This window comes from Cervus elaphus, chromosome 28, assembly GCF_910594005.1.
Source record: "Cervus elaphus chromosome 28, mCerEla1.1, whole genome shotgun sequence".
In the NCBI taxonomy this organism is placed as follows: Eukaryota; Metazoa; Chordata; class Mammalia; order Artiodactyla; family Cervidae; genus Cervus; species Cervus elaphus.
In genome coordinates, this window is record NC_057842.1 from 50,556,072 (window position 1) to 50,572,451 (window position 16,380).

The 16,380-nt window shown below is 35.3% G+C and overlaps 1 protein-coding gene across 2 annotated transcripts in view; it reads left to right on the forward strand.

Annotated features, from left to right (window-relative positions):
* ASCC3 (activating signal cointegrator 1 complex subunit 3) overlaps positions 1-16,380 on the forward strand; it is a 324,079-nt gene that overhangs the window by 141,926 nt on the left and 165,773 nt on the right. The window lies entirely within an intron of this gene.

Consider the following 16,380-nt stretch of genomic DNA (forward strand, 5'->3'; position numbering starts at 1 on the left):
TTCTTAATGATCAATAAATACCTGAAACTGCTACAATTACCTTACACTTATTGTCTCATTGATTTCTCTCAGCAGCCAATGAGGCAGACACTGTTATCCTAATTTCTCAGATAAGAAGATGAGGTGCTGTGCTGTGAAGTAACATATTGCCTTTGTTTTACTAGTGCACTTACCAATATGACCATGTAAGTGTAGCATCTTGGCTAACCATGGTCTCGTATCACTTTATTTGGATTTATTTTATAGCTTTGGTCCTCTTTGATCCTCATTAGAGAACTGCTTTGTGGGGCTGCATAATTTATCATGTACAAGTAAAGAAGTATAAAAAACCAATATTCTTTCTTTAATACAAAAATATTACCAAATACCACCAGTTTATTCTTGTCTGGAGACAGAAAAGGGCCAGATAGTAAATCTTTTAGTAAATAGTAAGTAGTAGATTTAGATAGTAAATCTTCCTTTTCTGGGAAGGGCCAGATAGTAAATACTTCAGACGTTGTGGGGCTTATGTTGCAGGTACCCACCTGTGCTATCGTAGCATGAAAGGAGCCATGGACAATAGGGGAACAACTGGGCATGGCTATGTTCCGATAAAACTTTATTTATAAGAACAGGAGCAGTTGCATTCAACTCGCAGCCTGTAGTGTACCAACCTTTGTTCTAGATTTCCTCATGACATTTATTTGTAGCAAATGTCTGATGATCCTAAAATGCTATCTTGAGAAACTTTTGGTGGCATTTCACAGGAAATCCTAAAACAAAGCAATATGTCGCATAGCCACCAGTATTTGCACCATCTTTGTAAAGTGTAATTAGCTAGATGTTACCACCATGGACATTTATTTCCAACTTTTATATTACAGATGATATCAACTATGTTATTAGCTAAGGATCTAGCTCTAGAGCCTATGCCATATTAGAAATATTCAGTAAATATTTCAATGTTTTCTCCATTAATTTTTTTTCAATTGACTTTATTTTTTAGAACAATTTTGGGTTCACAGCAAAACTGAGCAGGAAGTAGAAAGAGTTCTCATACACCCCCTACCCTGACACATGCACACCTTCCTCCACGATCAACTTATCCTCCACCAGTGTGACACTTTGGTTTCAGTCTGTGAGCTCATGTTGACACATCAGTGTCACCTAAGGTCCATCGGTTATATTAGGGTTCACTCTCGGTGTTGTACTTTCTATGGGTTTGGACAATATATCCCCCTTTATAGTGTCACACAGAAAATTTCACTGCCCTGAAAGCCCTCTCTGCTCAGCTGATTCATCCTTCCTTCCCCTTCACCACTGGTAACCATTCATCTTTTCATTGTGTCTGTAGTTTTGGTGTTCCAGAATGTCATATAGTTGGAATCATGTAAGATTGTAGCCTTTTGTAGTTTATAGCCTTTTCAGATTGGTTTCTTTCATAATACATGTTTGAGGTAACTCCCTGCTTTTTCATGGCTTGATAGCTTGTTTTTTTTTAGCACTTAATAATATTCCTTTGTCTGGATGTACCACAATTTATGTGTACATGACAGCTTTGAACAGATTTTATGTGGACATTAGTTTTCACTTCCTTTGGGTATATACCAAGGAGTGTAATTGCAAGATCAGTATTTATTAAACTACTTCAACCTTTCTCCATATAATCTTATGTTATAAAATATGTCTTTTTAAAAAATAAAATGCAGCTTTATTCCTAAATATTGGGAAATATAATGGTTGTATCTTCTATTGTAGGTAGATAAAAGTCCAAGTAAATATATGTAAAGAATCCTGGGAAGATTATATCCTCTTCCTCTTCTGGCACAGTTTGTTCTCCGGCTGTTACAGGGGCTGACAGGTCCCTCTAGAAATCATAAAGTTCAAATGCTGGCTTGGGCATGTTTGGTCAGTAGAAATTAGATCTCACTGCCAGCCCTTTCATGATTCCATCCATTGCATTACTTTTCAGAACAATAACTGCCGTAGGGCAGGTGCTTGTAGTGGTAAATTCAGACCAGACAAAGGCGAGATGGAGTTCACAGTGCTGGTTTCTGTTTAGAAGGGACAGACTAAGCTGGGAAGCCTCAGGAGAGGCTCCAGCTGGTCAGGGGCTGGCTGCTATAAGGAGGAAGCCAGGAATGGGGAGTGTGCAAAACTAAGGCAGAAGTTGCACACATGTGTTACCTCCCGTTTTTTGTGTGAGTGTCACGGTGTCCACAGATACATGACCACCAAGCTGTCTCCTTTCTGTACACTTCGGTCTGGCTAAAAATGCACTGTGGGTGACTCTGTAAAGTGTGGTTGCAGTTTAAGTACCCACTGGAACACTTCGGTATCAGTTCCTCTCCGGATCTGTGCTCACATCCCTCTCCCAAAACAAGAAAGGAGCAGGAATACCAGGATTGTTTTCAGGTTCTCTGCCCTAAGAAGTAGAGTTTAGGCTGCAGGTCTCACCGTTTCTGTCTCAATGACTAGTGATGATGTTTGTTTTCCATAATAGTAGGACTTTCTTCAGTTCTCTACACATACCTACATATCCATTTACTTTTTTAAATTGTAAAACTAAAATAACAGTATTAAAATTTTGTTCATAGTTCTACTATTATTTTACCATTTCAAATTATTATTATAATTTTTATTCATGACCTGCTGGTCTTTTTTAATCCATTTGCACATGTACCTTTTAATTTTCCTCATTCAAACTTAATTTTAATTATTAGTTACAGCTCATTGCTAAATTATAATTACACTGTATATACAGTTTTATATTCACTGTTTTCCTTAATGAATAGTAAATATTTTTCATTGTTTCTCCATGATCTTCTCAATGTTAATGTCTGTAAAAGACAGAAGGGAGTTTTTATTCAAGTTGTAAGTTTTAGATGCTGTGTAAGTCACTTTGGACTTTTAAATCTTCATAATCTTCTAATATAAGCATTAAATCTCCTTTTGTTAAAAGAGAAAATGAGCATAAGACATGTTAAGCAGCTAGTAAAAGGTCACACCAGGGTTGAAATACAAGCTTATGTTGATAAAATACACAGCATCTTCAGTACTTTACACTGTCACTTTACCAGTAAGCCAACATCAGCTGTTCTTCTCATTATTGGACATCCCGCCATTACTGAGTACGTTAAATGTTTGCGGCTTGCTCTTATTAAAGGTGTGCTAAGTAGCTGCAGTCATGTCTGACTCTGCAACCTATGGACTGTCATCTACCAGGCTCCTACGTCCATGGGTTTCTCCAGGCAAGAATACTAGAGTAGGTTGCCATACTCTTCTCCAGGGGATCTTCCCAACCCAGGGATTGAACCTGTGTCTCTTAAGTTTCCTGCATTGATGGGTGGATTCTTTACCACTAATACCTGGGAAGTCCCTTATTAAAGATAGGGCTGCTGTAGTGATCATCTTTCTATTATTTTTTCTGTTGAAACGTTTACTTAGGGTAAGTTGTCTAAAATAAGATTATGGCACAAATGGCCACATGTTGTGGTCTTACCCCATGATCCTATAATGCACTCCGAATGAGTTATCACATTTTGTTGTCATAGCAGACCTACAAAAGATTTTACAAATGTACACCATGTTCTGAATAATTTTATCAAGTTGTGTGATGTAGGTTATGATCTGATGTGTGTGTGTCATTTTGAATTTGTTTTACAATTTTAAGGTGTTATACACTGTGTGTTTTACCAGTGAAATTTTTTCTTAAGTATCTACAATTACCTCTAAATTATGATTACAAAAACACATGTTTTACATACCATATTGTCCATGCTTTGCTTTAGATGTGCTGTTACTTTCAGTTAGAAAAACATGTCCTTCCCTGTGTTTTTTTTGCTTCATGTGTGACCCTGTGGTCTTTGGCCTCTGTAATTACATCTTTAAAATGTTTAATATGAAATACGATTAATATACTGATAACAGAGAGTGACCAGTAAAAGAGTTTAAACAAATTTAACCTTTGGGCACTCCATAAAGTAAAAATGAGGGGGAGAAAATGACTGAATTCTACCATTCAGAGATAGTGTTGGTGTATATCCTTCTATTTCTGAAAATGCATTTTACTCCCTTAATTTTCTAATTTCTCTATTTTCTCTACCTAAAGATGTGATAGAAAAATCAATGGAAACAATAACATGTAAATAAACACTTAAAGATGTCAGATTTTAAAAGTTTAATCACTGTTCTATGCAGTGGTTTTTTTTGGGGGTGGGGGGTGGGGAGGGCTTTGTGTTCCAGTGGAACAGGTCCCGCTAAGTAAGTCTGGGTTATAAGGAAATACTGTTGGTTAAGTTCCTGGTGTGGTGTCATGTACATGGGGACTCTGTGATAAATAGGATTTCACTGTGATAAATTGCTCATCTTCATAGATCCTTAGTTTATTGGGGATGCTGGGAAATATTGAATGCATCAGGACTATGGCCCATTAGTTGATATTTGCCTCTAATATTACTAGTATTACAAATGCGCAGGCCAGTACCTTCAGATGTTAAGTACTATGTTGTTGGTTGTTAAGGCAGCATCTTAGTCTTTTACATTAATGTGATCATTTCAGTAAAAAGCTCTTTTACAACACAATTTGAGAACAAACCTTTTTTCTCATTTCTTTAAATTATCTGTATTATGTATGTAACTTTGGGAAAGTTGCCCAAAACTAAAATCTTTTTCTGTTTTAGTCTTTTCAAAAGGATCGTTCTGTCTGTTTAAATCTTCTATTTGCAAGTTTCTCTGCCAAATACTATTTGGCTTAGAAGTTCAGTTAGCTTGATAGGTGGCAACTTCTGCTGATTGTCTTTGTAATATGTCCAGAACTGGGATTGCAGTGTGCATACTTGGAAAAGAGGACTCTTATGCATTTTGACTTTGGAAGCTGAGGCAGATACCTATTTCAACAAGGCTAGCAATCTTTGACTGAACCCATCACACAAGAATTGCTATTAATACTTCATGGTAGTCTTTGATTACTAAGGCTCATGTGGACGTTTGCTTTCAGGGCCTTGCATTCCCTCACTGGATTATTTTTCTCTTATCTCCTTGAAGAAACGCCTTCACTAAGCTGTGGTCCTCTGCTTTTATTAGAAGGTTAACAGAGAACTCCCCAGTGGAGTAGAGTTTAAAGTTTCCTTTTTTCCCTCATAATTGAGGTTGAGTATAATTTATCCAAGTCGCTTGCTGTCTTTGTGTAAGGTTCCAAGTGATAAATTCCAACAAATGAGTTTGTATCCATCTGTCAGAAATGGAAAATAGATAATTCAATAATCTTTTAACTCTTATCTCAAAAACTGACAGCTAAATTAACTCTTCAATTACATTATTCTGCCTAACCCTAGTGACTGAAAGGTCTAACTATATGCACTTCATTCTAAGAAATTCTTCTGTATAAATGCTTTGTTTTTAAATATGAAAGTGCAGTAAATTACGTGTGTGTGTGTGTATACAGAAAGAGACACAAAGAGAAATAGGCAGACAGAGAGCTTTGGTCTGGAATTCAGCTATAACTAACTGCACATTAGTGCATTGTTATTAAGCAGCCAGTATATATTTGATAAATGTACTTTTCTTTATTATTAAGGGAGCATAAGTTATTAAAGGGCTGTGTACCTAACAAACTGTAACTTTATTTTATTGCCTTTTAAATATAGCTTAGCAGTTAGTGTACAATAGTAGAAAATTGTAAGTCAGTCTGTTCTAGTTCAGGAAAACATTCAATTTCTTTTTTTTTTTTTTTTTTGGCTACCACCTCATGCCCCGCCGCCTTGCCAACTAGTTAAAAAATTATTTCAATGACTATTCCTTGATTTTGTTTATTTGTTTGCCTTCAAGTTGTTTCATATTTTGGATTTTCTCTCTAGTTGTGGTTTTCCTAAACAATTTTATTAGAGCAACTAGTTTTCAGACCATTATTAAGAGTAAAAATATGTGTGCATAAAAAATATATATATAACTCTCAGACAAATAAATACTTTTCATGCTGAGAATTAAGTTTCCTCTTATATATATATAAATGAATTAATTTTGTTTCTCTCCATTTAGATTTAATTAGAACAGAGCAAATTTCATGTTCAAAATCCATGCTGATGGTCTCTGATCATAATGTTGCATGGGTTTCAATATACCAATCATCCAAACTTGTGTGTTCATGTACTTAATAGATTTCATGTGCAACTTTGTCTTAAAAGTATTAAAAGCAGTAGGAGGCAGTTGTGTTCCACTCAAGCATGTGTGATGACAGATGGAGAAAATCTTTTCATGTTGACTTTTCAACAGTCATACTCTGCAAGACTTCAAGCTCTTCTTGGCTATTGGGAAATTAAAAGTTGGCGATTCAGCCTGTAATTTTGATCCATCTGCTCAAACTAATGAGACGTCTCATTTGTAAGCCTCTCTTTGCGTTACCAAATGCAAGTACAGCTTTATCATTCCTGTTAATAATTCCCCTCCTCCTGTGTAACTCGCAGAATGGGAAAATAATTGATGCCTTAACCCTATTGAGATTTTTCTAGTTATACAAACTTTGTTACAGTGATAGGAAAAGAAATTAGAAACTGCCTCAGAGGTTATAGCATATTTTTTAAGTTTACTTGTTCTTTTTTCCACATTATCAAAATGTTAACATCCTTACTCAATAGCTTCTTACTCAAAGTCTACCTCCAATTTCAAGAATAAAAGATTTTGCAGTATTAAAAAGAAAAAAATAGTTTCAACCTTGAATTAATGCTAAACGTCAGCTTTTCCTTATTCACATAGGTGCCTTTTTCTTCATTATTTGTAAGTTTTTCATAGATACATATGTTTTTAGTAAGAAACCACCTTAAAAATTGACTAATAATTTTGTATTAATTTATTACTGTCTGAAGGAAATCCTTTGTTTTTTAGCATTAAATTATAGTTTATCTAAAAGTGATTATATCCAATTGAAAAAAACTACTTTGCTAACTTTAATAATGGAACTTTTCCATTGACTCTTAGCCTCTTCCTCCAGATACAAACATCTCTCACTCTTGGTACTAATGGTTTTGTCATATCAAATTTGTCTGCAACATGAATTTTATAGGTAAATTATTTCAGAGCTTCTTTCTTTTCTGCCTTCTTTGCTTCCTTCCTTCCCCAAACTTTGACATAACCCCCAAGGAATATAAGAGCAGAATTCATAGTCAAGCCCCATGGTGCTTAGTTGCTTAGTTGTGTCCAGCTCTTTGCAACCCGGTGGACTGTGGCCTGCTAGGCTCCTCTGTCCATGGGATCTCCCAGGTAAGAATGCTGGAGTGGGCTTCCATTTCCTCCTTCAGGGGATCTTCCCGACTCAGAGATTGAACCTGGATCTCCTTTGTCTCCTTCACTGCAGTCAGATTCTTTACCTTCTGAGCCAATATGAGCAGAATTTATAAGGAGTGGACATTTTAACAATTATGAGCATAAGAATTAAGGACATTTCTCCTTCATCTTTGCTGCTAAAGATGGTAGTACTAAAGAAATATTTTAGGTGTTTTCTAAGTATGAAGTGAAGTGAAGCAAAGTTGCTCAGTCATGTCCAGCTCTTTGCGACCCCATGGACTGTAGCCCACCAGCCTCCTCCATCCATGGCATTTTCTAGGCAAGAGTACTGGAATGGGTTGCCACTTCCTTCTCCAGAGGATCTTCCCGACCCAGGAATTGAACCCAGGTCTCCCGCATTGTAAGCAGATGCTTTACTGTCTGAGCCACCAGGAAAGTCCACTGAGCTACCAGGATATGTCTAGACCTACAGAAATATATCCTATTAGAAAAGAAAATTTTGATAATGATAGCAAACAAAACATTTTGAGAAGCCAAACTTCCATACATACCTGGCTAATGCAGCAATATTTCCAAAGGTATAAAATGCTGCAAAAAGCTCTATGCCTCCAGGGAGCCACAGCAATCCAGTTCCAAGGATGGAGAAGAATAAGAAACTCTAAAGGAAGCATTCACTAAACCTCTACCTTTGGGGCAAAGAAAAACAAAAACCCTCTCTACCTACCAGAAGAAAGCTCTGATGAGTCTGCTATCAAATTGAAATTTCCTTATTCTTCCTTATTTCACAGGCAAAAATTAATTTTTGATACTGTTGAGTTCTATATTTTACATTTTAATCAGTATTACTAGTGTTCGCTTAGATTTTTTTTTTTCCATCTTCTCTCTGTATGATTTCTGTAGTGTATCTGTGGACATTTAGTTAAAAAGAAGATCAAAACAGAACATTCTTATTATCATAGAAGGAATTTCTGGTATGACATAATGAAAATGTATCAAAGAAAATTGAATTATATTTAGAAGTCAAAATGTTTAAATTAGACAGTATAGTTCAGGGGAAATAGTTTCTTAGCACTGTCAGCTGCAGGGTTGATCCTGTGATCACTGTACTGCATATTTTGGTCATGCCTAACTTAGGAACATGGAAAATGATGTCCGCCGAGGCATTCTGCTCTTTCCCCTACAAAAGCCAAAGGGAGTTTCAACTAAATATTAAGTCAGAGTAAAACTTGATACATGCTTAATGAAAGTTTTGTTCTGTTTTTTTAAGGTGAAACTCCCTTATGATGGTCATTCACAGTTGAGAATAAAATAATCAAAGGGATTACAAAGAGGTTATAAAGTGGAAGTAGTTGCAAAATGTCAGTTTTTCTTTTCTGGCTCTTGTAATACAAAACTCACCTTCCTTTTCTTTACCTTCTAACCTTTTGGGCCATCTTTTTTCATTGTTTGTAGCCTTTAGTGGATCTCTGCTTCATCTTGCTAGAGTTCTGGTTGATGAATAACTCCCTTTTGGTATAGAGAAAGCAACAAGTCACCATGTATTCAGGACCCCATGGGGCAGAACCTAAGCCTTATATGTAGGTCAAATGATTCCTTTTCTACCTGGCTTGTTCCTAGACCCTTTTAAAATTTAGCACTCTTTCTTGTATCAGTCCATCCTAGTTAATGACCTTTATGAAATAACATATATTTATATTCCTAACCCAGACCACTTCCCTGAGCTCTAGATCCACATTACCCTGGCTGGCCTCTCCTCCTGGGTGTCACAAATGTAGTGTTCCAAACATAATTTACCCCTTCTAAACCAGTGGTTATGTCTTCCATTATTCCTTAGTTCAGTTCAGTGAATGGCATAACTATAGATACAGTTCTGTAAAACAGAAACCTAAAGGTCACCCTAGTCAACTCTCTCTCCTGTGTTCTCATTTCTAGTCCCTCATTAAGACCTGTTGGTTTGACCTGCCTCTTGTCTTTTCATTTCTTTCCATCACTTTCTTTTGCACCATCCCCTCCAGAACCTAATCCAGGTACCTATCATGTCATCCATGACACCTCTTAGCTGCTCTGCCTCTCTAAACTCTTCCTTCTGTGTCCCTTCTGGCCTTGCTCTAGCTGTTCCGTCCACTGGAGCTATATCCTTTTAAGGTACAGCTCCAGAATGACACATGAGTACTTAACGCTTCTTTCAAAGGGCCCAGGGCGTCCCTATTTTGTTTGACCATTACCTCCTTTCATTTTCATCACATTCGTGTCTTTCCCTCATCTCCCACCTCCCATCTTCCTGGCCTTCTTTCAGGCCCTGAGCTATTGTATAACTTGTTCTCTCTGCCTCACACATTCTTGCTTATTCCCCACTTAGTTTTTCTCTACTAAATCCTTTAGATTTCATCTTTCTTAAAGAAGCCTTTTTTTTTTTTTAACCTCTTTCACCTCCCTGTTATGAACTATATAATAACACAATGTATGTCTTCTTCCTATTTCTTACTATAGATTTACATTTTTCCTGGCTGTTTTTGATTAAAAACCACTTTTCAGTAGAAGATCGTTAAGTCACATAGGAAAGGGACCATCTCTGCTCCGGCTCATAATCATATTATCATGGTCTTACCAGTACCTAGCACACAGTTGGTGTTCACATATTGTGTGACGAATAAGTGAATGGAAGATATGGTAGTCTTTGTAAGTCTTAACTTATTCTTAAAGGATTAGGGAGCAACCAACTTCAAAGAAAATAATAATTAGATCCACAGTAAGCCGAACGTCCAGGCTGAGGAAGGAACACCTGGAGAGGTGGAATGACATCAAAGTTGCTTTGATTACTTTCTTAAGGAATTTTTTCCTCTCTGTAGTCTGTAAAGATGAATGAAAGAATGCTGGCATTCTCCTTAAAAATATTTCATTACGTACATTTATTCTTAATATCATTTCATGTATTTATAGTCTTCTCTGTTAGAAGTATTAAATTATCTCATTTTCTCCTAAAATAAAATGTCCATGTGACTTACCTGTTTTTCATGATATGGGTAACATTTGTGTCACCAGTTATTTTAAATTAATATGTTCTTTCTTTTATTTCTACTCATTAAGCCCTAGAGGAGTAACTTTTGAACCCTTTTAAAATCTTGCAATTTTAAGAAAGCGAAGTTTCTGGACTATAGTTTACCAAGGGAGTACTCAATTATACTCTTGAGATTTTATCAGTTTCTTTGTTAGCTTCGTAATATTTTCTTCACTTGCACAGGGAATACTTTTTTTTTTTTTTTTGGGAATACTTTTTGATGAGGAATATTAGTATTGTGTTTTCCTTCATTGTCCTTAACATTACTTTTTTGCTAAGTCTTCAAGGACTTTTATTACTAAAATAACACATTCTTATAACAGTTGAATCAACACAAATATGTAAAAAGAAAAGACTAATGAATTACTTTCTCGTCACCTCTCCTCACTTCAGTGCCCTTGCCCCTGAGTGTATTCCGTTTTCTCCTGGCGCATACAGACATATACAAGTATGTACATACCTTTAGGCGTTTGAGCTTTTCAATGTTGGTAATCAGTGGTTTCTGGAATTACAGCACAAATTGTCCAAGCACATGGAACAGTTTGTCTCAGAATGACTTTTAGAAGTTTCCAGGATATAAACTAAATTTTCATCTATCCTTATATAGCCTATAGGTCTTCAACTAAAAGATCAAAAGAAAAAAAAAGACTGTGTATAATCTTGGAATAAAATTGGAAGTAATACAAGTGGTTTTACTTTCCTGAAACTGGTTTTATTTTTATATGTTGAATCAGTAAAATTTCCTTATAGAATTTATCACCATTTCTATCCATTTTCTCATTCTCTGTGTCTTCTTTGTTGCTCTCTTCATATTTAAGTAGAAAAATGTGAAATAGTACAAGTTTTGCTTTGCCCTTTTATAGGTACTATACCATATTATTATATAATTTTCCTGTCAGATCTGTACAACTGTAACTATCAGACTTTGCATATATGCTTTATGCAAGTAGCCAGTGTATAAATGCATGTTTTACATGAAAAGTAAAGTTAGTTAAATTGTATATAATTTGTTATAAATTTTATTATTTGAAAGATTCGATATAGATCCACAGTTGATTTAAATGAAATATTCCAAACTTAGGAAGTGAATTTATGAGATTGTTTGGTAATTTATTGATGCAATTTTTGTAATTGCAATATTAAATTACAGTAAATGTATAACTATCAGGAAGCATTGACTATTTTGTGGTATTTACTTTTGTCAAATACTCTGTATATTTGGAATTTTCACTAATTCTGTTTGAACAATAATATAAATAATTAGAATAACATAGTGTAAAATAAACATAAATGTAAACTATGTTTCATGGTTTAAATTTACATTTTAAACTGTTTCATAGTTACATTTATGTTTATTTTACACTATGTTATTTTAATTATTTATATTATTATTCAAATAACAGTAATGATATAGATTTGAGGAGTACTAAAACAGCATTTGACTGCTTGTAATCATTTTTCTTTTCTACACCATGGAAAATTCTCCAGACAGTAATTCAGAATATTTTACATTAAATTGTCAGAAGTTAATTTGACAGCTGTTTATTTCATTTTAGAAAATGATACATTAAATTTCTGTTAGCTGGTTTCCAGGTGATATTTGGACTTGGTAGCAGTTGATATTTGGAAGCAGTTGGTAGGTATATTTAATAAGTTTAATTACCATCCCAAGGATTTGTTGACTACATTTTTGTAACCATCTTATACAGTATTTTTTTTCTTTTTAAATTAACTTGTATTGGGGTATAGTTGCTTTAGAGTGTTGTGTTAATATATACTACACAGCAAAATAGATCAGCCATACATGCACATATATCCACTCCCTTTTGGACTTCCTTCCTGTGTTTATTAAAGCTAAGTATAAAATTTTGTGTCCCAGAAATCTGATACAGCTATTTGTGTATTTGCTACAAGTGCAAAAAAGAGAGTTGAATATTTAAATTCAATGAACCACTGCAAACGTTTACTGTCTTTTCTTGTAACGAGGGTTTTTGTCAGTTTTTTGTTGTTGTTGTCATAGCATATTTAAGTGAGAAGGGATGGGAAGAAAGAAACTATGTCTCTATAGTTAATAGTAGAATATTCTGTTTTTTAAGAGAATGGTGTAATAGTGTCCAATCTTATCTCACTTTTTTCTTGGTTTTGTGAATGAGTAGATAGGAAGTACAGCTCTGACTATATTATGGCAAATAAACTGGGCATTTCCCACCTGTACAGTGTTCAAGTTAGTGGCTGCTCTTGAAATATGGTGAGCGACTTAAGTCTTGTGAAGGTATTATTCTGCATGCATGCTAGCTAGCCACAGGCTAACTTTATTAAAAACCACACACACACACACACACACACACATGTGCACACAGAAACAGGAGACACTTGGGTAGGGGACAGACCTTCAGCTTATTCATAGAGCATGGTGTTGGTTGCCCCTTTTTACAGGGTAACGTGGTAAGCTACCTCTGTGCACAGGAGTTGCCCCATAGGAATGCTCCAAAATTATAAAACTTGAAACTTATGTAGCTGCTGCTGGTACATCCTCCCTTCTAGTAGGGGAAGACAGGATGTGAGGAAGAGAGAGGGAAGGAACAGAGGAGGCAAAGAAGTAGACCAACTGACCTGCCCAAGGACCTTCTCTTTCACTCTGGAATATAAATAGATTCTCTCTTGAGGAGGGAAGGGGCACCTGTACCCTGGAATATAAGTAGTTGTCTCTTTGAGTGATAAGAAGAAGCCTCTAGGCTTTGTTACCTATAGAATGGGAAGAAATGGTTCTGGGAGAGTGGAGACATCCTCTGCTAGTAGACCCCTTCAGTTTCCACTGCTCGGAAAGCCCTGACCATGTAGGATCACCAGGAACTTCAGGGAGGATCATTTTCCAACGAGACCTAAAGGTATCTTGCAAGGACAAGTGCTCTACTAAACTATCCCAGTCCTTTTTTCTTTTCTTCTCTTTTTTTGTTGATGGGTCAATCAAAGAGTACAGTACAGATTTATGGAGAACTAAAGTGTTTTTTTATTTGTAAGCACAAACACAAGAGCAGTCACAAAAAGTGGAGACAATTAAGAGCCAGTCTAAGAGGAATTACAACTTTGTGATTTTCTCTTTATAGCAATACAGTTTTCATTAGTCTAGTTAGTAAATTTTATTAAGAGTTTATTGGCTTAGTGGGATTTTTTCTGCTCAAGAAAGTTTAAACAATTCTTTTTAGGGAGAATCTATTCAAGTGTATTACTTGAGAATATTAAATGCACAGTTGGATATTTAGGAATTATAAGTAGTGATTATTGTCTAAGAAAATAAATCAAAAATACTGATAGAAATCTTAAAAATACATTTTTTATGTTCTTGTCTTACTGAAATTCAATTCAGTCCAAAACATCTTATAATGTTGAATAGTAATAGAACTTCAAGTCCAGCAGCATCTGTAGAAATGAAATTGTTAGCTCACTAATGAATTTTATTTGCATAGTAATAGACTAGCTAGTCTCACTTAATTTGCTATACAGAATAGATGTTGCTATTTTGGGACTGTCAGTAACAAATAATGCAATTTGGACTGTCATGGACATCAGTAAAGCATTTTTCTGTGTGTGATGCTATAATGTATTGAAATATTCTTTATTCTGTTTTATCAGTCTTTAGTGGATTGACCTAGGTTTAGAAATGAATTAAGTGAACACAGTTGTACTATGGGGACTGAGAGCGATGTAGTTTGGTTCAGATATTAGTCATACTTGAAAACATCTTTGACAAAGCTTGAATTCAGAGTGGTTGGATTTTTAGAACTTTATTAAATTACTTCATTATTAAATTAATTATTACAAGTAGGTTGGCTTCAGCATAATGTTTATTAAAAGTTTTACTTATGTGTGGGTCTGTATGAACACTTATAATCTTTTAACACTTACAGTGTAGACTGAAATTTCAAATGGAAATTGAATTGTAGACTTTAGAAGCTTGTAAATTACTGGGACTTCCCTGGTGGCTCAGACTGTAAAGTATCTGCCTGCAATGCAAGAGACCAGGGTTTGATCCCTGGGTCAGGAAGATCCCCTGGAGAAGGAAATGCTACTCACTCCAGTATTCTTGCCTGGAGGATTCCATGGAGAGAGGAGTCTGGCGGGCTACAGTCCGTGGGGTTGCAGAGAGTAAATTACTAAGAATGGTTCATAATTGGGATCTCTTCGAGGAGCCTGTTTGCCTTCTTAAGGTGAGAGCTACAGTGGGTAGAGTGCTAAATATAGAAACTGCTACACTTTTCTTGTAGCATATGAACCGTATCTGACTTGTCAGTGTTAATTCTAGGTATTGAAAAGAATGGAGATGGCTTTTAAAACTAGACCAAGGCAATGCTGTTAAATATTCAGCAAGTATTTTTTGAATGGCCAGTGTGGGCCAGCAACTGTGCTAAACACAGAAAACAAAGACACTCTGCATTTGTGTTGCTTATAATCTGATGAAAGAACCAAAGGCTAATTAAATCATTGTGGATAAAATGTAATTACAGATTTCACAATAAACTTTTACCTACTCAATTTAGCATGTTGATGATTTTCTAACTCCATCTTTCCTTTCATTCCATTGTATGTAAGAAAGAGCATTCCCCTTCTTCCCATTTGTTCGTTTCTCTGTTGACTCAGATTCTTATTTTATTCAAAAGGTTATAATCCATTATCACATTATTATAAGATGACCATATTAGCCCAAATTTGGCAGTCGGGAGCCCCTTCAAACTGGCTTCTTTATCCTTTTGACATGTCCACATTCCAGAATTGGAATTAATCATTTCTGATGAATCATTTCTGCAAGCAAATCTGGTGTAGAGAAAGGTATTTAGAAACCAGTGAAAGTAATTTATTTCATAAATGAATTTTTCCACTCATTTTTTCCCCCAAATATTACCCAGAATGAAAGAGAAATTGGGGTTTTTAGAATTTTCAACTTTTAACCAAAAGAAAATTCAGTTTTGAGCAGTTCCTTTCCCCTAGTAGAGTTCCTCTCACAGCTGTTATTTTTAGACTGCTCCAGTGTCCTCTAAGGGGCCATGGGAATTGCTGGCATGAGGTTGGAAGAAGTGTGCTGTTTTGGAGGCAGAAATGAGATTTGAGTCTATCAATCAGGTCCACTTAGGTAGCCTTGTTTTTTGTGGTTTGTTTTTTTTTTTTTTTAAATAGCTCCTGCAAGAGTTTAGTGAAATAAAGAATTACACAGCCAAAATAAGTTTTTAAACCACTGTCCTATGGCATTAACTTTTCATAATTTCTACAGAGATGAGTAATTTCTGTTCTTGTGGTGATACCAAATGAACTGATCTTTCATGTATGCAATATCAGTTTAACTTTTCATGTAGGGATGGGATTAGATCTTCCACTTTGTCATATATATATTTGATTAAGCAAACCAGTAGTTTTTTTCCTTATGGGCTTTGAAAACCAGGTGGAGTACTAATTGGATATACTGGCTGAATGCAGTAGCCTGAAAGTTTTCACATGTAGTGTCTTAGTCACCAGGCAGCTATGACTCTGCTGTTGTTCAAATCAGGTACAAAGTATTGTATTTGCATAATAATAAGAGAGACCTGTAGCTGAAAATGCTACGCCACACCCCTACAAACTAGGACTGAATCAGAAAATAGAGTGTACTTTTCCACTGCCCTTTGATACTTAAGAAAATGTTTTTAATTATGTTAAAAACTTTATAGCAGAAGGAAAATGCATTCAAAATACTTACCATTTTAAAATTATGTTTTAAAAACTCTTTTTTTTTTTTTTTGTGGTCATAATATTTTACAGGCCATACTGAAATGTAACTGTCTTAGGCTTCTAAGTGTACTGTACAATGTCCTGACACATGCTGCATTGACTGTAAAATAATACTTTTTATAGTGAGCTAAGCTAGAAATGTGATGTATTTTTGCTGTTATAGTACATAAAGACACTAAGCCATCCAAGTGTGTTTTTTTTTGTAATTGTTATACATTTTAATAACTAGTATCTTTAGGGTTTAGAAGATGTAAAATAGTGTGGATTTCTTTTAACCAACTATAGCAGGTCCATACAACTGA